General features: G+C 56.2%; 1 protein-coding gene and 1 long non-coding RNA gene across 3 annotated transcripts in view; both read right to left on the reverse strand.

Moving 5' to 3' along the window:
* PMEPA1 (prostate transmembrane protein, androgen induced 1) overlaps positions 1–20,929 on the reverse strand; it is a 58,615-nt gene that overhangs the window by 27,328 nt on the left and 10,358 nt on the right. The window lies entirely within an intron of this gene.
* LOC137208110 (uncharacterized) overlaps positions 1–20,929 on the reverse strand; it is a 45,558-nt gene that overhangs the window by 16,882 nt on the left and 7,747 nt on the right. The window contains exon 1 of the long non-coding RNA XR_010935462.1: positions 1–20,929. This exon is cut by the window's left edge and continues 16,025 nt beyond it; it is cut by the window's right edge and continues 7,747 nt beyond it. This is a non-coding gene — a long non-coding RNA (uncharacterized lncRNA).

The raw sequence follows: 20,929 nt of genomic DNA on the forward strand, positions 1-20,929 counted from the left end.
CCTAATCCGACAGATGAAGAGACAGACTGCCAGCCCGCCCACACTCACGCGGCCACCTCAAGGGCAGGCCCTGAGGGTACAGGTAGCGGTTCTCCCTGGGGACGATTCTGTCCACCGGGGGACATCTGGTAATGCCTGTGGACATTGTGGTTGTCCCACCTGGAAGGGGGTCCTACTGGCTTCTAGCGGGTAAAGGGACCAGGGACGCTGGTGAACATCCTACAACACACAGGACAGTGCCCACAGGAAGGGGTTATCCTGCTCCGGTGCCACCAGTGCCGAGGTCGAGAAACTCTGGACGATGGGTAATATCTCAAGCACGGCGCCTGGTCCATAAAACCTGCTCCCTGAACAGGAGTCAGGCAACACGAGAGTCCTCATTAGGCTCAGGACGGAGACGGCGGCAAGGACTTAAGTTACACACGGCTGTTTTAAAGAGTATCAACAGCCCAGTCGAAACATCTGATGTGAAAGGAGACAAACGAGGGAACAGCACTTGTTCACTGAACACTTGGATTGTAAATTTCCGCAGGTCGGAGCTGCGGCAGCTCCCTGATCACAGACGCATCTCCTGTCCCAGGCACACAGTAGGCGCTTCATAAATGCTTGTGAAAGGAGTAAATGAGTGAAAACGAGGGAAAGCAGCCCCTGTGTTGTTTACAGGCCCTTCTCTGCAGGAAGGAGAAGGAACCAACCACGGGCGGGGCCCGGATCAGTGAGAAAGGGGATTTCTGGAACGGGATGACCATCTGTAGGAAAACAGGGGTCTATGAAAACCTCTGGCTTCAGAGTTTTGTGCAAACAGCAGTCACTATCTGAGAGCGCTTTTGCCCGAACACAAAGACCATAAGCTCAGGGGCCTCAAAGAAACACAGTGTCTTCGTTCAGTCTTACAGGTAGCTGCAATGTCCCGGGTGACCTTAGCCTCCAGATGCAAAGCGGGGCCCTCTGCGTGGTCATCTTCACGACCAGTCCTCCTGGGCCTCGAGACCCTACTCATCCACCCCAGGTTCTACCACCGACAGGGGGTAAGGCTGTGTCCAGGTCCACAGCAAAGGGTGCTGCGAGTGATTAGTGATGTCTGCCCCAGGGGCCGGCAGGACAGACAAGAGATGCGTGTGTTTCCAACTTCTGGTGGTTACGGGAAACCCTGCCTCACTGGGTTCCACCATGCCCTCCAAACCAGCTGCCTGTGTGAGGCCCAGAAGTCACCCTGACCCTTGCATGGGCCTCCTTTCTGCCAGGGCCACAAGGGGCAGTGTGCAAGCTGCCCAGGGCCCCCACCCGACAGTTTGCAGGTGAACGCGAGACAGAAGCTATCCACGTTTTCTCTTCCTGGGCTACAATGGTAAGGATACTAAGGGACCCGCATCAGGGTGGTCCCAGCAACGAGAAGGGAAGGGGTCCTGCCAGGTCTTCCGCTTTTTAGAACACAATTTTTATTCTGAGATAACTATAGATTCACATACTATAGAGAGATCTCCCTACACCTTCGTCCAGGTGTCCCCAGTGGTTACCAACCTGCAGAACTGCATCATTTGTGGCTCTCCCACGTGAATCTGAAACTTCCCCACTTTTTGGTCAACGTGCGTTTTTCAGGCGAGGGGACTGAACCCCATCTCTCCCTCCACCAGGTGCCACGGCCAGCAGACCCCACAGCTTCCCATTGCTGGCTGGGTCTCATCCCTCAAATCTCAGCATGTGTGTCAGCCCCTCTGAGAGGCCTCTCAGCTCCCGCCCAGCACACGCCCCCAGGCACAGTCACGTGACCCTGGCATCACCAGCGCCTGAAACTACCGTCTGCTCCCCCGTGAGCGCCTGAGCTCCGCGAGGACTGGCACAGATCCTTTTCGGTCACCACTGTCCATCACCAGCTGCCTCAGTGGCACACGGTAGGAGTTCAACCATCTGATGGATGAACACGCAACGGCCAATTCCCCAAACCCTGGGGCCACTCTCTTTCCCTCCATAAACTGCATGTACGCAGACACCGGGCTATGTTTAGCTGGGGGTTATGGTACCTGGAAAGCTGCAGTTGGGAATGAATGCTTGAGCAGAATCTGAACAAACCGGGTCATTTCTGTACCCTGCCCCTGAGCCAGGAGACCAGCTCCACCATCAATGTATCACATGATCTTGGGCAAGCTGTTCCTCTCTGAGCCTCAGTGTTCTCATCCATAAAATGGGGAAATGACACCCCGGTTACCCTGCAAACCTAAGCACGAACTCCCCACTGATAGTGGCCCAGGTCCTGGGTCTTCCTGGAGTGTCGGGGGTGCCAGCTGCCTGCCCAGAGGGGTCCCCCAAGACCAACCTCCAACTGCCCCTCCTGACAAAGAGGTGCAGTGACAGGAAAGCAGGGCTCCTTAGCGAACAGCCCACTCTGAGAAGACCTGCTGATGGGGTGGAGCACAGCTGCTCTGACTGGCTGGCACCCCCAATCCTCCATTAAAAAAAATCCCTGCCAAGCCCCCACTGCCTGCAAGAGTCAGTGTTCCCAGTCGCCAGCAGAAACCAACTTCTCCTGGAAGAAGAAAGGTTCAATTGATGAGCTATAAATATTTCTGCTAAACGCTGCCGGGGAGTTGGGCCCTGTGGATGAGCAGGCCCCACTGAAAAGGAAGGCGGCCACCAGATTTGTTTCGAATTATGAAAATAGATGTTGTCTCCCTACCACATCTGTTTTGCCTGACAAATGAGCAGCAAGTCGCCTCCTAAATAAGGCAGCACAGCAAGGCCGTCTTGAAACTGCAGCTTCCCCAAGAAGAAAAAAACAAGGCCAGGCCTCCCAGATTTGAGACTGAGACACGAGACTCTTTTCAATCTCATCTCTCAAGCTGCAGGCTCTCGGGGCATCTGTGCCACGCACATCCTTAAGCTCGGCTTTCAAAGCTCCCATCTCCCTGTGTGAACTGAAGCTGCTTGTATTAGAGGGAATGGGGATCCCGCTGCTCTTTAAAAGGAAAAAGAAGACCAAGAGACATATGATCAAGTATAAAAAAAAAAATGCAAAAAAAAAAAAAAAAGTCCCCCCAAACTCAAGCCAAGAGTGCATTTTTGATGTGCTGAAAAAGGCCAATTTTTGGAGTGAACATCAATACTGGTGGCACTCGTTTCTCTGTGCCACGATGGCTTGGTGACTGGGTTAATATAATCATTTTCCTTTAATTACTCCAAGACAGACCCAATTACAGCACAGACACGTCTGCCAGCCTGAGGATATCTAATAGCCCATCCTTCTTAAGGACCATTCCTGCTCGGGAGCTTGGAGGAGGGAGCAGGGTCAGCAGTGCATCTGCACACAGTACAAACCTGGTGATGCTGTCCTGGGCTCTCTCTTTTAGTTTTTTTTTTTTTTCTCGGTACGCGGGCCTCTCACTGCTGCGGCCTCTCCCGTTGCGGAGCACAGGTTCCGGACGCGCAGGCTCAGCGGCCATGGCTCACGGGCTCAGCCGCTCCGCGGCATGTGGGATCTTCCCGGACCGGGGCACGAACCCGCGTCCCCTGCATCGGCAGGCGGACTCTCAACCACTGCGCCACCAGGGAAGCCCTCGTTTTAAAAAGGTCCCTGACCTTCATTTTGGATTTTTCTCCTTCAAGACGTACGTTATAGTAATGTGGGAGCGGGGAGAGACCCCAATGACTGTGGAACTCAAAATATTACAATTCAGTCACAAATCAGAACTGATAGATCTGGACTTACAGAATTTCAGGCTAAGGCAATGACCAGGACAGGCTTGGAACCCCACAGCGGTCCAGTTCTCCTTCGCCCGTCGTTGAGCTGCCCGCACAAAGCCGGTAATAAACCAGTGCCGGGGTACAACGGGAGGAGCAGTGTCACAGGCCCCTCTGCCTGTGGGTTTTGTCTGTTTGGGGGAAGAAATGAAAGGATCGGGCCGAGAAGCCCAGAGTGTTTTGGGTAATTTATCTCCCATCTCCTGCGGATGAAATGTCCAATCCCCGCCCCCCCCCCCCCCCCCACTCAAGGAAGTAGATTGATATGCTGGGTTTGCTTGGGCCGGCAGAAATGAGATGCAGTTCAGGGATCCCAGGAGACATCTGGTCAGCTGGACGCCTCCAACCCCCTCCCCACCTTTTGTGCCCCCTACCATGTAAAACCCAGAGGGCCGATTCGTGACCGCGGGGCGGAGGGTGGAAATTTATGGCTTTGCAGCCAGGTCAACAGCGATGACAATAGTTTTTTGGGGGGCACCTTGTGGCATTTGGCTGGGGGGGCAGGCAGGGAGGCAGTGCAGCCCTGTCTCCGTCTTACATTCACCCGCTCCGGACGGGAGGTCTGGTGTCTGCTTCCCTCCCAGCCTAAGCCTAACGTATAGCTGGACTGCAAAGCAACTCGACTTCCTACCTAACGCCAGCGCCTTGTGGCTGCCCCCAAGGGGAGGGGAGTTTGAGAAGGACCCCCCCACCCCCGTCCCGCCTCCAAGCCCAACTTGCACTGCAGGGTCTGGAAACTGCCCAGAGCACCCACTCTCCCTTCCTGGCAGGACAACTTGCCTGTTTGCAGGTTCAGGTCCTGCAGGGCTGGCGATGGGTGTCTGGGGGCCGGGGACCCTCCAGGCGCACAGGCTGCTCCCTGTTCACTGAGGCAACAGTCCCCTAGTCGCTATGGCAAGGAAGTTAATGAATGCATCTATTTCGAATAACTAAAACCTAGGACCCCATTCAAGTCGCCCTGATACTTTCATCCTTAAAAAGCTAACTTCTGGTGTTTCGTTTTATTAGTCTATGCCTATATGTTTCGTTTTATTAGCCTATGCCCCAGGGGCGGGGGGAAGGAATGCCAAAGAGTGATAAGAAGGGGGGAAGTTGGGGGAAGGGATGGGAGGGGTCTCGGCCCACCCTTCCGAGAGGAGAAAACCTGGATGTCACTTTCTCTTTTTTTTTGGTGGCAGTATAAAATTAGCACAGTCAAGTAAATGTGTTATAAACACAAAGACGCTGCCAGAAGGCGAAGTGCCTTAAGTTAACGGAGGGAAGATGGCGGGAGAAGGTTCTGGGCAGGGGGAGGGCAGTCAGATGGTAGGGGGCGGGGAGCTCTGCAACCTTCCTACTCAGTGTCCCGTAACCAGAGGGAAAAGCCACTTCCCTGCGAACGTACATCTGCAGGGTGTCTAGACAGTCATAAAGAGGACAATTAAAGAAAGAAAAAAGCCGCAAGCCCCCGTCGCCCCTCACCTCCCCTCGCCAGGGCACCGGGTGCAACCCGCTCACTGCCCAAACCGGCGAAAAATTATAAAAGCACGAAGAGGCAGCGTGGGCGAGGGGGAGGCCGGGGCAGTCTGGGCCGAAAACAGTTTATGAGCAAGTGTTTGGAAATTCTGCTTTAAATAAGCCGGTAAATGAATTCAACCTTGTCAGATCGCTCTCCCTCACGCAGACCAAATATCCCGCTGGCGTGCTGTCTAGACACAGATAACAAAGGACTTTTTACGGCGGCCCAGAGACGCGCTGACAAAGTCGCCATTTAAAGATGCAGTATTGCTTTCTCCGTCGAAACCATTTGTCAGATGGACTTCAATGAAAACGCTAAGTTAATGGTCTGTTTTGGGGTCTGCCGGTGGACGGGGCGGGGAGGGGCTTGGGCCGCCCCGGAGAAATAGAAAACACATCATCTCTGATTGGGCCGCCCTCCAGGTGGCCTGGAGAAGAGGACTTGTACGTGGCCCACCGGCACATAATTCTCGCTCTTCTTGTTCTAAGAAGCCGGCTGCTAAAATGTTGCTAACACCCAGGCTGGGCAGGGTTACATTAAAAAGCATGGGCAGGGCTTCCCTGGTGGCACAGTGGTTGGGAGTCCGCCTGCCGATGCAGGGGACACGCGTACGTGCCCCGGTCCGGGAAGATCCCACATGCCGCGGAGCGGCTGGGCCCGTGAGCCATGGCCGCTGAGCCTGTGCGTCCGGAGCCTGTGGTCCGCAACGGGAGAGGCCACAGCAGTGAGAGGCCCGCGTACCGCAAAAAAAAAAAAAAAAAAAAAAAAGCATGGGCGGGGGCTGTGGGTGGGATGAGAACTTGTCTCCACCTGCCTCTGTGGGGGGAAAGACACGGAGAATAAACGGGGAGGAGGAATTTGGCGTCACCTCCAACCGTGCATTTTGCAGGAGCGGCCCTTGCCCCTGTTGTAGAGTCGCAGCAAAACAGGCAAAAAGTCCTCCCTTCCCAGGCAAGGACGGTGTCGGGGGTGGGCCGGCCTCAGGGGTGCATCCTTTGGACACGTTCAGTGTACCCCAAACCCCCCCAAAACCAGAGGATGTGCCTCTACTCGGCCAGGTCAGGTCAGAGGGAGGAGAAACCGCACCCAAGCTCGTGGGCTCCAGCCCAGGGCGTGTGCGGGACCTGGGGCGGCCAGACGGGGCGGGTCCCCGACATGGGGTCTCCAGTCTCTTCAATTCAGATTTGCCAACTTCTAGAGGAAGGCCTGGTGCCCACTGGTGCCCAATGCGGGGTCATTCTTTCCATCAACCCTCACCGCCTTCTCTGCCAGGGTGCTGGGTTTCTGTCCTCCCCCGTCTCTCAAACGTGCGGAGTCCAGACCCTGGAGCCAGACGGACACAGAGCAAACCCCAGCTCCACCGCTTTCAGGCTACGTGGCCCAAAGCAGGTTGCCTCTCTGAGCCTGTTTCCCCACCTGTGCAGCAGGGTCCCGGCCACCTGCCCAGAAGGGCTGTCGTGAGGATTAAATGCCCCCGCCACTGGCCCGGCATCCTGCAGGCCCAGTCCCAGGTCCGGGCCTCGCTGCCCTCACCTGTGAAGTGGGTACCGGGCTCCTTCACACGCTGGGAGGCGAAAGTGAGGACACAAGGAACACGGTCCGTAAACAAAACACCGCCAGGATTGGGAGGCTCACCAATGAAAGCTGTCTACACTGTCCACTGGGGAGGTCAGCGTGCTGATGACATAAAGCGTCAGCAGCCTCCCACGCTGGTCCTTACAGGGACCCTGATCCACTCAAATAAACGGGGGATTGACTGTGGGCTATATGTCAGAGGACTAATGAATGGAGTGTTTCCTCCCTTATTTGGTTTTGGTTTCCAGACTCATTTTTAATAACTGCTTTTCCAGAGGCTGCTTCTCCCACAGTGAACAGCCCACAGGCTCCGCCGTCTGTAGGCAGAACCTCTGGTTTCACCCAGACACACGGATGTGGAGGTTCTGCAAGACATCCACTGCCACGGGGTATATGACACCGGGGTTTAGAACGGTGTTCTCTTTGGTCAAGGGGTTCAACCGAGGCAACGGGAAGCGGGAGCACGCGGTCTCTTGCGCCTGGGACAGGGCTGAAGCTCTGGAAGGATGGGAGAGGCCGGCTGGGTCAGCACAGCCATTTAACAACTGGACCCCAAGGCCAGGGCCACTGGGGATGCGACTTGCCCAGGTGACCCAGCCAGAACTAGAAAGAACCCAGATACTTCCTGCACTGGTGAGTCCCTCCTACACACACCTGCTGCCACTCTCATCTGGCAACCACAGCAGACATAACTAATCAATAACTGCACATTTCCCGAGCCCAGCACAGGCCTCTGGGAGCCTCCTGTCCCCAGTGTCCCAGGAAGTAAGTAAAATGTTCTCTGCCAACTCTTTTCCAAACACAGTCGTGGGGAGTCTTTGACCTGAAAGGAAATGATAAAATACGGGCAGGAACTAGGAGAACTCCGGCAGGACCAGGTCCAGGGCAGCTGGGAGGACCACTGATGGGCTGGGCCCCAGGGATCACAGACACCCACAGAAATGTCCAGCCTCTCTCCACACCTTTGCCCACACGGGTTCCTACTCTGCCTGCCTCTCTCCACCCTGCTCTGCTTTCCCGAACTCATCTCAGACCCCCAGGGCCTCCCAGAAGGCTCCTGGGAGGCTGGGGCAGCTCTCTCCACCAGTGGAGGAAAGTGTCCAGGGGCGGAAAGCAAGTTCTCCTCACCAGGCTCAGGGACAGCCTCTGTCCCTGACCATTCTGGGTCCTGTGTCCCTCTGTCTTGCCCCCAGCTCTGAGCACCTTGAGGTCAGCCTAGTGGTCCAGGTCCTTCTGTAACCTCTGTCTTCACCATAACCTTGAGCCCATCCTCCCTCCCCTTATACCCGGTCCAAGCGTCATCCCTGGTATCATGGACCTCGACAGGACCGCCCCTCGCTGCCCCCCCGCCTCAAGCCCGTTCTCCACTCTGCAGCTGGAGATGGGCATCCACTGGACCCTGTTACCCGCCCCCCTCCCCTGCTCTAAACCCTTGCAGGGCTCCCCAGTACCCAAACTCCCCTGAAACCAGGCGAGATCAGACCCCATCCTCCCAACTCTAACGGCCCCCTCTTCACCCATCAGCTCCAGCCACCGTGGTGGCTTTGAAGGTCCCAAAGGCACTGCACGCTTTTTCTGGTTTCAGCAGGAAATCTTCATCCCTGAGATGGAATCCTGCTTCTCCTTCCCCAAGGCTGGGCCAACAGGTACTGTGGCCTGACTGGGTGATGAGCGCTATGTGGCACTCCGATTCTGGGGGCTTCCCCCTAGCACAGCAGAGCTGGGAGGGGCCTCCTGGTGAGAACACGCCATTCAGAGAGGGCAAGCGACTGGCTACATCACACAGCACCAAGTCCTGGTCTGAGCCGAGCCCCACTGGCCTGACCCCCATCCTGGGCATGTCGCCCCCACCCCAGTCCCAGGCCTCCACGGCTGCCCCTACCTCCCAGTGCCATCCTCCACTCGAAGATGCTTCTCTTCCTAACTGCGATGGCCTCTGCCCAGGCTGCCTACTGCCTCCGAATTCCCCAGGGGAAGGGGCTCATTCCAAGACTGAACGATGTCACAATCACCAACAGCAAGAGGGACGGCACTCACTTGGTGCCAGGCAGGGAATGTGGACAATCTCATGTGTGTCCCCATTTCACAGATGAGGCAACCGAGGCTCTAAGTGGTTACAGACCTTGCTAGCCAAGAACCAGGCCTAGAACCTGAGCTTCAAACTGGAGGTTCTGCGTCTCTCCTCGGCCAGTGCCAGCTCCCGAGCAATGAGCTTCCTGTCAACAAAGGCCACAGGACAAGGTGGCTTTGGGCTCCCACCTTAGTGATGTTTTGGTCCGCCTCACCCTTGACGAAGCACCCAGACATCGGGAGCGCCCTGAGCAGGTGGCGGCTGGAGGCCGGGGGATGTGGTACGGCTGTGTCTCTTCCCACGGGGTTTCTTGGGCTCAGGCCGGGCCAAGCACTGCCCTTGGGACCTGGCTGGCAGCCCGGCCCAGATCTCCTGGCATGGGCCGCAGGACTTTATTTAGACAGCGTCCGCTGGGCAGCTTCGGGCGCACAGGCCCGAGGGGGCGTAGCTCCGTCGGGTTTCACGGCGCGTCTGCGCCGGGAGCTGCCCCCATCATTATAAATCGGTGCATGTTTTGCTGGGAGGCCGGTCACCGGCCGAGCAGGGGAGACAATGGGCTGCCTCCTTTGAAATGGGTGTCTCTTCACCCACCCCCACCCCTTTCTTCTTTCGGGGAAGATTTCTTCCTGCCTCGGCCCAAATCCCACTCTCTGGGGCCTCTCCCCAACCCCTGACCCTCCAGAACAAAAGGGAGCGTGAGTGTCTAGACCGCCAGTCTGAATGTGAGAAGGGGGCATTGTATGACCAGGACGGAGGCCTGGCCTCCCAGGCGGAAAGGTTGGGGCGTGGGGGGGGGGGCGGGAGGGGCGTGGTGAAGGCCTGACACCTCTCGGGTCCCCTACGCTCGCTGCCTGTCCCTCCTGGGACAGCGATGTGGCCAGAGCTCAGCCCCGAGGATCCAGCCTGGGTGGCATGCCATCTCCAAACTAAATGCAGGGAATTCCTTAGCCTGTCACTAAAACGTTCATTCACTGGAGGAGCTAATTCACAGGAAGGCCCCGGAGCAGTGCCTGAAGCCAGGCGTGGCCATAAATGTCAGCTGTTCATCTTGATCAGTTTAGAAGCTTCACGTGTATTTTGGGCTGAGGGGACCAGGGTGGAGAGTCCCCAGCAGGGACCCTGGCGTCTTCCAGCATCTGGAAGGCCTTGCTCCGAGTAGGGGAGGGGACGTGTTCCTGGACACCTGGGTGGTGAACACTGGCTGTGTGACTCCAGGTTCCTACTCACCCTCTCTGGGCCTCTGGGACACCTTGTCTGTAAAAAGAGGCTCGAATAAGATCTGTGGTTTTTCAGACCATGTTTCACCAGCGAGGACCTTCAATTCAATGAAAGTCTGACCCAGGAGCTTCGCGGTATCAAATGGACACAGAAGCAGCACTACTCGGCCGATGTGAGCCCCAGAGGTGAGAGGCTGCGTCTCCCATAGCAGCTGAGGTCCAGCGGGCGCTGGCCCGGCCTCTCCAACGGCCATCAGAGGTGAAGGCGCAGGCTGCTGTCCAGGCAACCAGCATCAGCAGGAGGTCCCCAGGCGGGCCTCAGACCCCATGTCTCAGTGGGGAGACGAGGCACGGGCAAGCTGGAGGGGACGTCTTCCTCCCCCTCGCAAAAACCGCTGCAGGGGAGGGAGCTGCACCCCTCCCTCCAACCACTGCTACCTGCCCTTCATCAGCCTGCAGTGCAGATGCCTGGAAACAGACCTGCGGAGTAAACTCATTTCCACGTGATGGGGCTGTGGGCGTTTACACTTTTGTCTTTGTCATTTATCAAATTCTTCGAATTTTTCTTAAATAAGGAGCACATATCACTTTTTTCTATCAGAAGAACCGGGCTATTTTCACTGTGAAATCAGCGTTATCTCTTTAGGGCTGGTATACATTGCTCTGGGCGTTCCGAGGGGTCCGTTTAGAAACACGAGCAGAAGCTTGAACAGCAAGCACACGGGTTAGCCCTGTGACTCCACTGCCTGGCATCTATCTGTTCTAGGAAACCTCAGAGAGGGGACAAAGGCTTCAAGGCCAGCCCTGACCCACTAGAACCCCTGGGGATGGGCCCTGGATGCCAGCATTGCTGGGGCCCCAGCTGACGAGAATCCAGGACTCTGTGTTCTTGAATCTGTATCTCCTACAAGAAAACCTATAAAAATGCTGATTCCTGGCCCACCCCAGGTTTCTGGATCAGTGCCCCAGAGGGAAAGTCGCGAAGTTCCTCTTGTTCAGCTCCATATCTGAGTTAAGAACAAATGCCTGTGATAAAACGGGCTGCACTGGTCCCACAGGATAACCTCAGTTTACAAGGCTGATGGAAAAGCAAAGGAAACAGAGAAAGACGGTCCCAGCCCCCCGCCCCGCCCGCCTCTCCCTTTTCCTGTGGGACCTTGGAAAAACTGTTACACTTGCATTGGTTTCCTTACTTCCTGTCTGCCCCACTCAAGTGAGTCTGCCTTTTACATGGCTGTGAACTTCCAGAGTCTTAGGCCCAACACATAGTAGTTGCTCAGTAAATGTGTCAAATGAATTCACGAGTGAAGGAATGAAATATTCAGGCAAACTACCCATCAGTAAGGTTCCTAATGAGCACAAAATTACAGATGACACACCCACCCCATCCAGCCTTCCAGTACCCCTAGGATGGGCCGAGGGCTCTTGCATCCACAGATGGGTGCCCCATAGATGCCTTGAGTGGGGCACTGGCCAGGAGCCCTGGGCAGGCTCTGTAGGGGAAGGGGTGGATTCAGGAGGGTCAAGGTCCCCAGAGGTGCTGCAGGCCTGAGTCATCAAGGGTCTCTGGGCCGGTAGACGGGAAGGTGAAGGAGGTGCTGGGGGAGCCCAGGCTGGCAGGCCCATGGGCAGGGTCTGGAGAGGCCCCCTTGAGGCAGCAGCTCCTCCCATCCCCCAGAACTCCTCTCCTGGTCCCTCAGGGGTGGGGGAAGGGCAAACTTTTCCCTCAAAGAAATCACTCCTCTGCTGTGGAAAACTAACAGGTCAGAGTGGAGATGGGCAGATGCCCACACCCTCCACACTCCCAGAGCAGGGAAGAAACCGGCCCGAGGCTGCAGAGCAAGCTGGGGCCAGGTCCACGTCTCCTGGTCTAGGTTTTGTCCCTGACACACATACAACACAGGGGCCCAGACTCACCTCGCTGGTGCCCACAGCCTCAGCTCTAACGCCGCCCCGACTGCACGGCCATGGACAACTGTGCCTCTACTTCCTCTGGCGAGTGGGGTGAACACATCCCTGAGTGTGCCTGGGAGGGGCTGGTCCCTGTAATCTCACGGGAGAAACCTCTCCCTGGGTAGAACTCCTACTCATGCCTCAAGGTCCCGTCTAACTTTTCCCACTGGAGCCAAGGGCTTCCACATCACTCTCCCCTCCCTTCTCACAGGCAGGTCCTGGGGCGGGTGTAGCCATCTCTCTCTCAATACTGGCCACGTCTTAAACCACAGAAGAGGCTGCATTTCCGAAGCATCTACGAGGCGCCCATTGCTCAGCTAAGCATGTCTTCTCTCCTGTAATCCTCACTACGACCCCATAGCGTGGGTGCCTCTCACCACCCCCACTGTGCAGAGGCGGAAGCAGAAACCCCGAGAGCAGGAGCGGCACCAAGGACCGTCTCCTAAGCTGCGGCGGGCAGACCCATGCCCCCTGCTCCCTGGGTCTGGGTCCTCAGTGACCACTCACTCCCTGCACGCTGGGCCTGGCCTCACCAAGGCCTCCAAATGCTGCTGCTGTCGCTTCAGGGCAGATCAGATGTGCCCGTGAATCATGGGGGCGGAGGGGATAACCACGGGGCAGCCTGGTCCTGCCCCCCAGAAGCCCCCTCCTCTGCTCCTTCAGGGAAGCCCGGTCTCCACCTGGCCTGTGGCCGGCAGGGGATGACATGGCCACTCCTGGCCGCAGGAGGAATTCCGCGAGGGCTGAGGCTGCCAGATGGAGCAGAGGCAGGACGGCTCTGCCACGCCGGCCGGCACCGCGAGCTCGGCACCCACTGGCAGGGTGGCCTGCGGAAGCCTGGAGGCTGGGGCCCCTCTGTCCACTCTCCAGGGTGGAGGGAAAAGGCAGAGCTCTGGGAACCCCAGGCCACCATCCCTCCTTCCTGTTGCTGACCGGCAAGGCTGATGAGATCCTTGGCCGAGCCCGTAGCCCACACGGATACATAAGCGGAGCTGAAGCCACGCTGCTGGGATTCAGGTCCCGGCCCTGCCCCTCGGCAGCCACGAGCCGGAAGCCCGGCGCCCTCTCGACCTCGGCACGTGTGCATCTGTACACGGGGACTAACAATCTTCGTCCTGCCTGCCGGGGGCGCCGGGAGGATCCCACGTCACAGGGAGAGTCCCGGGCCGCGTTCCTGGGGACACGGTGGGGCTGCCTAAGTGCTGCAAGCAACTGTTGATTTAGTCCTTGCTGTGGTTTGAGGTCTCGGGGGAAACGGTCAAAGCAAAATGGACCCAGAGGGGAATCAGGGCCCAAAGAGGCAGCACAAAGGCCAGATGGGGCCCGAAGCAGCGGTACCACGCCGGCCATGCTCACCTGTGAGCAGGCCGGGTGCCTCTGCCCCTGCACTCCCGCCCAGGGGCCGGGACCTACGGATGCCCGCCGCACACCAGGATCTTTCACATTCCAGCCAAGCTGCAATGCCTCTGTGGGCTGCAATAAAAATTCCTAGACAGGTAGTCAGGGACGAGGCGGGCCCCAGATGAGCAGGGAGGGCAGGGACCAGGGCCGTGTGCTCTCCGCTGCCCCACGGGTAGGGTCAGTGGGTTCAAGGAGCCACCTGTTTGCCCTTTCCTCTCAGTTCTTTAGGACCAGACCCAGGCCCAGGGTCTGAGACCTGGGGTCCGGGTGCGGGAAGGTCTCCGAGTCAGGGGCTCTTTAGGAAGAAGCCTAGCTCACACCCCAGCTGGAGCAGCCTCACGGGGTCGGGCCCCCAGGGAGCCTTGACACCACCAAGAGGCTCAATTCTAGTCTCACGTGGGGTCTTCAAACAGCTCCCGCCACCGTCTGTCACGTGCAAACTGTTTTTTTTCTTTTTTTAACACTGATTGATTGATTGATTTTTTTCTATTTTTTTGGCCGCAACACGGGGCAAGGCGGGATCTTGGTTCCCCAACCAGGGGTGGAACCCACGCCTCCTGCAGTGGAAGCGCAGAGTCTTAACCACTGGACCGCTAGGGGATTTCGACATGCAAACTGTTCGGAAAATAGGAGAAATAAGCACAGCTCTGCCAAACCCCAAGCCAGGCAGGTGGCAGAACTTCCCCCCAACGACGGGACATGTCCCAGCAGTGACCAGGTGATGCTGGGGGCATCTCAGCCAGAGGGCAGGAGCCCACACCCGCCGCGAGGCCCCGGCCGGAGCTGGACCCACCAGGCCCTGCGCTTCCCTTTCTTCCCACTGTGTCTCCCTCTCCCCAGAGCCGAAAAGGTGCATTAGCAGGCTACGTAATAAATCACAGGTCTATTCTGCAAAACATCAAATCATTTCAGGCAGCGCAGGGCAATTAAATTAAGGAGATTTTTCCCATTACAAAGAAAGAACGTAGAAATTTTGATTCAAACACACACCGAGATCCGGATGACGCACAGCTGTGCGGGGCAGGTCGTGGACACCCCGGCCCCAGAGCACTCCTGTGCAAACCACGGCCCTGAGATCTGGTGGGGCAATGGGTTTGCTTCTCCCCACTAGCACCTTCCTGAGGATAAAGCTGGAGCCCGTCACCTGCCGGAAGCTGCTCGGAGCTGTCTGTCTGGGGGAAGGATGAGAGTTTCCCCTCCATCCATAACTCTACCCGTGAACCTTCCCCTCGGGTTCCCGCCCATGACGCGACCCCGTGACCTAGATCTCATTAGAACTGAGTTGACCCCGACCTTCAAACGGCCGGGTGACCTTAGAGGGGCAAAGAGCAAAGTGCTTCTACTCTGCAGGAGGTGCCGTGAGTCTGTAATTGCTTATTAAAGACCCCCGAGGACTCCTCGGGGCGCGCATCTTAAACATCACGTCAACCAGCCTTCCTGACCTTTGCCATTTCCAAATACCCCGTTAAAGGAACTTATATTCCTTGATATTTAAAAAAAATAAATACTCGATCGACTGAGTTTTACTACTTAGCCTCGTTTTAAACAACACTCATGAAGTCAATGATGTGCTGTTTTTGCTTGTTCCGCTCTTCCGTATTTACATTTAACATACATTAACCTAAGAATAGAACCATTAAATATGAAATACCCATCCACATGCCATCTAAAATTTTCTCATGGGCTGCCAGTTTGCTTTGGGTCTGTCGATTTCTTTGACCTTACAAGGTCAGGTACTTATGACCCAAGTGACTTCTGTCCTCTGAGCCCCAGCCTGCCAGTCTGAAAAACAGATCTAGGAACGGCAGCTCCTGCAAAACTGCATGTCGCACGGTGCCTGGCAGTCACTAAATACCTGGGGTGAGCTATGTGTTGTCACGTACAGCCCCCAAAATTCAGAACGCTTACTAACATCCCCATTTTACAGACGAAGAACTGAGGCCTGGCGGCCACGAAGCTGGTAAGCAACACAGCCACGATTCTGAACTGGCACTTGGCCTCGGAAGCCATTCTGCAGGTATCCTTTTCTTCTTCAGGGAATGCTCGAGTCCCAGTGTCGGGGACCCCGTCTGCCAGCTCCACACCCTCCAGTGAGGCATGCCCCAACCCCCAGGACATACAGCTCCATCCCGAGGTCCGAGCCATCCGTCAGCCATCAGCCGTCAGGAACTCAGCCTGGGTGCTCTCTGCTTGAGTAACCACCTCCCCCAGACATGATTCATACCTGTCTGGGGTCACCCACATCCTCATTCCCTGCAAAGGAATGCGGGCCAGGTGAGGCGGGCTGGCGGGCTGGCATCTGTGGCTGGCGGGGCCGTGCCAGGTGGCGGCAGAGGTGTAGCCTGCTGAGTTTCCAAAGCCTCTGCCACCACCCTGAGTCTCCCTGGCTAGGGCTGGACAGGTGCCCGGGCCCCAAGTGCCCGTTTATGGGGCTCAGATTCAGGTTATAAAAGCTCTTCCCCACGAAGGCGCCTGGAATTCCACACTTAGATAGTCATTCCTCTGGGTCCACATGCCCCTTTTACGGGGCTTTTCCCTGTTTGAATGGCAGCCCTGTGGTTCATCCACACAACTGAATGCCGCTCAGAAATAAAAAGGAATCACTACTGAGACACACAACACGGATGGATCTCAAAGTCAGGAGGCCGAGTGAAAGAAGCCAAACAAAAAGAGTGAACAGGGCTTCCCTGGTGGCGCAGTGGTTGAGAGTCCGCCTGCCGATGCAGGGGACGCGGGTTCGTGCCCCGGTCCGGGAAGATCCCACATGCCGCGGAGCGGCTGGGCCCGTGAGCCATGGCCGCTGAGCCTGCGCGTCCGGAGCCTGTGCTCCGCAACGGGAGAGGCCACAACAGTGAGAGGCCCGCGTACCTCAAAAATAAATAAATAAATAAATAATTAAAAAAAGAGAGTGAACATACAGTGTGACGCCATTTATGCAAAGTTCTCCACTCAGAAAATTTAATCCCTGAGATTAAATTTCAATCTCTGAGATTCTGTGATTGAATCTGCAGTGACTGCCTCGGTGAGGGGCAGGGTGGGGCAGGTACAGCCTGGGAGGGGCCGGGGGCCGGGTGCTGAGACGGAAGGTCCCTCGTCTCCATCTGGGCACTGGTAACATGCACAGACACGTGCCAAACCTCATCACAGTGCACCCTTACGTCTGTGCGCTTTCTGTCTATGAATTATACCTCAACAGACACGTCACAGCAGGGGAAGTGCAGATTCCAAGAGGAAGTTTAACAACTGAAGGGAAGGGAAGGGACAGCCGGTGAGGTCTGACTGGGTCTTTGCTGCGCCTTCCTTCTCACAAGAGCCTCAGGGTTCAATTAAGCCCGTTGTACAGAGAACAAAATTAAGAAGGGAGGGGAAGGAAAGAAATGGTAGGGGGAGAGGTATGAGCAGGGCTCATCGGGGGCTTTCAGGATGAGAAAATCTTGTGTCTGGAACATTCCGCCTTCAACTGCAAGCCCACCAGTGCCCTGTTCCCGCCTCTGCGGGATTCTCCCTCCCACCCCCCGGGAAAGATACCCTTCGAGAAGAGACGTGCCGCCCCTGGTGAAGCAGAAAGCCACACGTTGGTAGCCAAGAACCCAGAAGGCAAAGGTAGGGGCAGCTCACGCTGAAGGGTGGGTTAAAGGCGTGTCCGGCAGCCACGGGGGCAGAAGAGGAAGCCAGGACGGTGGGTGCCCAGCCTGATCCTGGTGAAACCGGGGGCCCCTACCATTCCCTGAATTAGACGGTAAGTTACAGGCCCCGGGCCCCCACTCCACCCACCAGACCCCAGGCCTTCCCCTGCACCGCAGCTGGCAGAGGCCTCAGGGGTCGCTCGGCTGCTCGAGCACCCGGCCTGGAAGGACAGGACAGGCGCTGGAAGATGAGGCTGACACCAGGGCTCACGGGCCCCGCGGTCCTGCTGCCCAGCGCACAGTGACACGTGCAAGTGTGAGCTCCGGCCTGGCTCACACGGAGTCCCGCCAGCCTGCTGTCCTTACAATGACGACATTATTAGTGGCAGCGCTCTGATTAGCCACAGAAAGGCTTCGGGTTGAAAACTAGCCCGGATTTCCTCCTTTCCCTCGACTGAATCTCAGTTTCTCCATCTGTAGGCACGGGGTGGGGGCCAGCCCAGCGGGGCTTAACCACAGACGCACCCTGGAAATTAGCCGGGGAGCTTTAAGAAGCCCCACTCCTGCCTTGGGGTGTGCCTGAGGGTCAGGGTTGCAGACCTCCCAGGGCTTCCATGACCAGCAGGATGGAGAAAGGCTGTTGAGAAGGAGGCTGGAAAGGGACCTCAGTCCTAATGCTCTCTGGACCCTCTCCTCGCGCCCTCTCCCGAGGCACCCTTCTTGGGGAGCCCAGGCCCTGCCCAGCGCCCCACAGGTCACCATGACCCTTTTCTCCCGTCAGCTGCAACCCGACACGGGACAGATTCCTGCTCTCGCTGGCACGGAGCCCCGGGATCGTCGCCGGTGACCATTCCAAGAAGGGGAGCGTGTGCAGGAGGGATGAACAGGACGCAGGCCCAGCTGCAAAAGCCCGAGGGCAAAGGCGGAGAGGCCTGGAGTCGGCCACAGCCTTACACGGGCGACAGGCGGTTCTGAAGCTGGGGGGACGGCGGGCAAAGCACAGACTTTGGAGTCCCGCAGCCCAAGTTCAAATCCTGCTCTGCTCCTGGCTGGTGATCTCCGCCCCCTGGCACATGCCTTAGCTCCGCTTCCTCCTGTGCCAACGGGGTTGCCCCGAGGGCGTACACGGTGCTTGGTGAGTGTCTGTGACTGTTGGCAGGAATGGCTGGGGCTCGAAAAGCCACACTGCCACTAAGGCAATCAGCAAGGAAACAGACAGAGTTGCTGGACACTGGGGGCTCACTGCCTGAATACTGACTGCCCAGCTCCTCTCCTTTCTTCCTCTTCTTCCTGAAGCCCACCCCCACTCACTTGGGTCTATTCCAGGAGAGGGTTCAGAGCTCATTCTCACTAGACTGCAAAAGAACGCTGCAACATGCATCCCAGGTAAAAATGGAGGCTTCTGTGACATTTGAGTTGGTGACCCCGATTTTAAAGAAAGACAAATGAAGTAATATTGGGGAGCTGAGAGTAACATGGGTAGGGGGCTTACTCCAGATCTCACCATGAATGAGCCCAGAGGATTGGGAGAGACCCAGGCCTGACAGCTGAAGCCGGGGCCTGGGTCACATCAAAGTGGTGGTACAGCCTTAAGAACTCATAGTAGGGACTGTCCCCGACGCGTCAGGCAGCCCAAGGGCCTCCATGTGACATGACGAGCAGGTGGGGAGTCCCGGTGGCTGCATGCAGGAGCAGTCCCTTTCCTTCCAGGAGTTCTGCAGCCCTTGCCACTGTCCCATGCTGGGATCGATTAGCAATGTCTGTCACGGGCAGCAAGGGGAGTGCTGCTCAAACGCCACGCACTCATCCCTGATCCACACTTTGAAAGTCACAAAGTGGTTCCGTAAGTACCAGCTAAATTCTCCTCTAACTAAAGAGTTATAGGAGCTGAGGATCCACAGATACCCGAGCCAGGACCTTACTCAGTGATGCGGAGGACAGGATACAGTGGAGCAAGTCACACAGATGGAGAATCAACCAGACAAGGAGACTTCAGAAGAGAAATGGCCACAGGAAGAAATAGTCCTTAACTAAACATAAGCGACTTCTGGGTTATGCACTTGCAGGCAGGGCCCAGATTCACGTGGATGACTGGAAGTTGGACTCATAATTACACCTCTGCGCCACGTCGCAGGCGACTCTAATTACCCTCTGGATGGGAGGATGGTGACAATTTTATTTAGGGCGAAAAGTAACTAATAAAATTAGACAAAATTAGCAGTTCCACGTGTAAGTCCCCACACGCTACAGATTAATGCAGAGACTTGACAACTGCAAACACCTAATAACTGTCCTTGTTAGAGACATGAGAGGGGGGACGGGAGTGGTCCCTGACCCTTAAGCCTGGACATCTGAACTATCCCGCGGTGAACCTAGTGGATAGACTTTTTAAAAAGGCAATGTTCTCTGCATTTGTGGCTTTTGGGTTGAAAGTCTGCTCTAGGTTTGCCTGGGGGTGTCCCTAGATGTCAGCCTGCTCAGAGATTGGGATCCACAAAACACAGGAGAGATACACCCGAGATAGGAGTGCATTTAGCTGTGGTCCATCAGGACGATCAACAGCAGCAAACGGAGGGGTGTTCAGAGGGCTGGCTGGTGTCATTTCATCGGCTACACTCACCGATGTAATTGACACCCTTTCCATCATCTCGATGCAGCCATCTTTTTCTCCCATACTGTAAACAGATTAGAAAAAATTGTTTCCCCTGTGGCTGTGACCCCCATCGGCTGCTCAACTCAGCCCCGTATGAATCATTCCCGGCTCACCGCGACTGGGTTCTGAAATGACTGGACGATAACGGGGCAGCACAGACACCAATAAATGAATCATGCCTTCCACAAGACCAAACCTTTGGCTTTTACAGACACCAATTTACAACGTAGAAAGAAAAGAACAAAGAAATTACTCAGGGTGTTTGCGCAAAGTTGATTCATAGGTTTACAGAATTATTACCGACTAAATTATTTTCAGGAAGGCGATTAGACCCGTGACCAGCTGCAGGACCTCAGCCTGAATTCTCAGACTTGGGAATTCGCAAACTGGGGCAGGGGCAGATACCAAATTCCTGCAGGGCTCCCCAGGCTGAATGGACCCTCCCTGCCTCCTTCGCTTTCTACTTTCTTCTGGAGGGTTATTTAAGACCTTGATGAAGCCTTGCTGTGTAGCCACATGAGCTGTGTAAAGGAAGTACGCATGTACGCACTTAGTTTTACTAAACGTCTTGGTGTTGACTTTTATTTTTTATTCCTGAAGTGGAGCAGCCGTAATAGACCACACAGATTCTCCCTTCTGTGATCGGGATTTTGAAATACATCATCTACAACCACCAGACTCTTCCACCGTCTCTCAACTGACGTCCACTGGAGGGACATCAGAGCAAAGCTACTCTACATGCTATAAAGCTTAGGCAGATGGAGAAAGAGCGCTTGCTATGGCCACGTGCAAATTCTGAGCCTCCCCAGTGTAAATGTGGCCTCTGGGACGAATCACCCCACAGGGCTTGGGTTGACGCTGTTGGTCAGGCGTTTGAACGTTATAGGGCAGCTTCAGCACAGTCTGAAAGCATCCCCGTCAGGAATGTCTGACCCTGGTGGGCAAAGTGACATAAGCGAGAACAAAACTGAGCTCACGCCTGGCTGACGCTCTAGGGCAGCCCCACTTACCAGCAGCTGCCCGGACCCTCTCAGGCAAAGCAAGGCAAGGGGAGCGACGCGGCCGTCTTGCGGAATCTACTTCAGATGAGCAGTCAGCAACCAGGTACCCAAGACCAGCGGGGCTGAAAAAACCTCTTTTGGGAAAGGGCAGTTTGCTTTGCCCAAGACGTGCAGGAAAACTGACTGAGCTGCTCGTTTC

Source organism: Pseudorca crassidens, chromosome 15 (genome assembly GCF_039906515.1).
Source record: "Pseudorca crassidens isolate mPseCra1 chromosome 15, mPseCra1.hap1, whole genome shotgun sequence".
Classification (NCBI taxonomy): Eukaryota; Metazoa; Chordata; class Mammalia; order Artiodactyla; family Delphinidae; genus Pseudorca; species Pseudorca crassidens.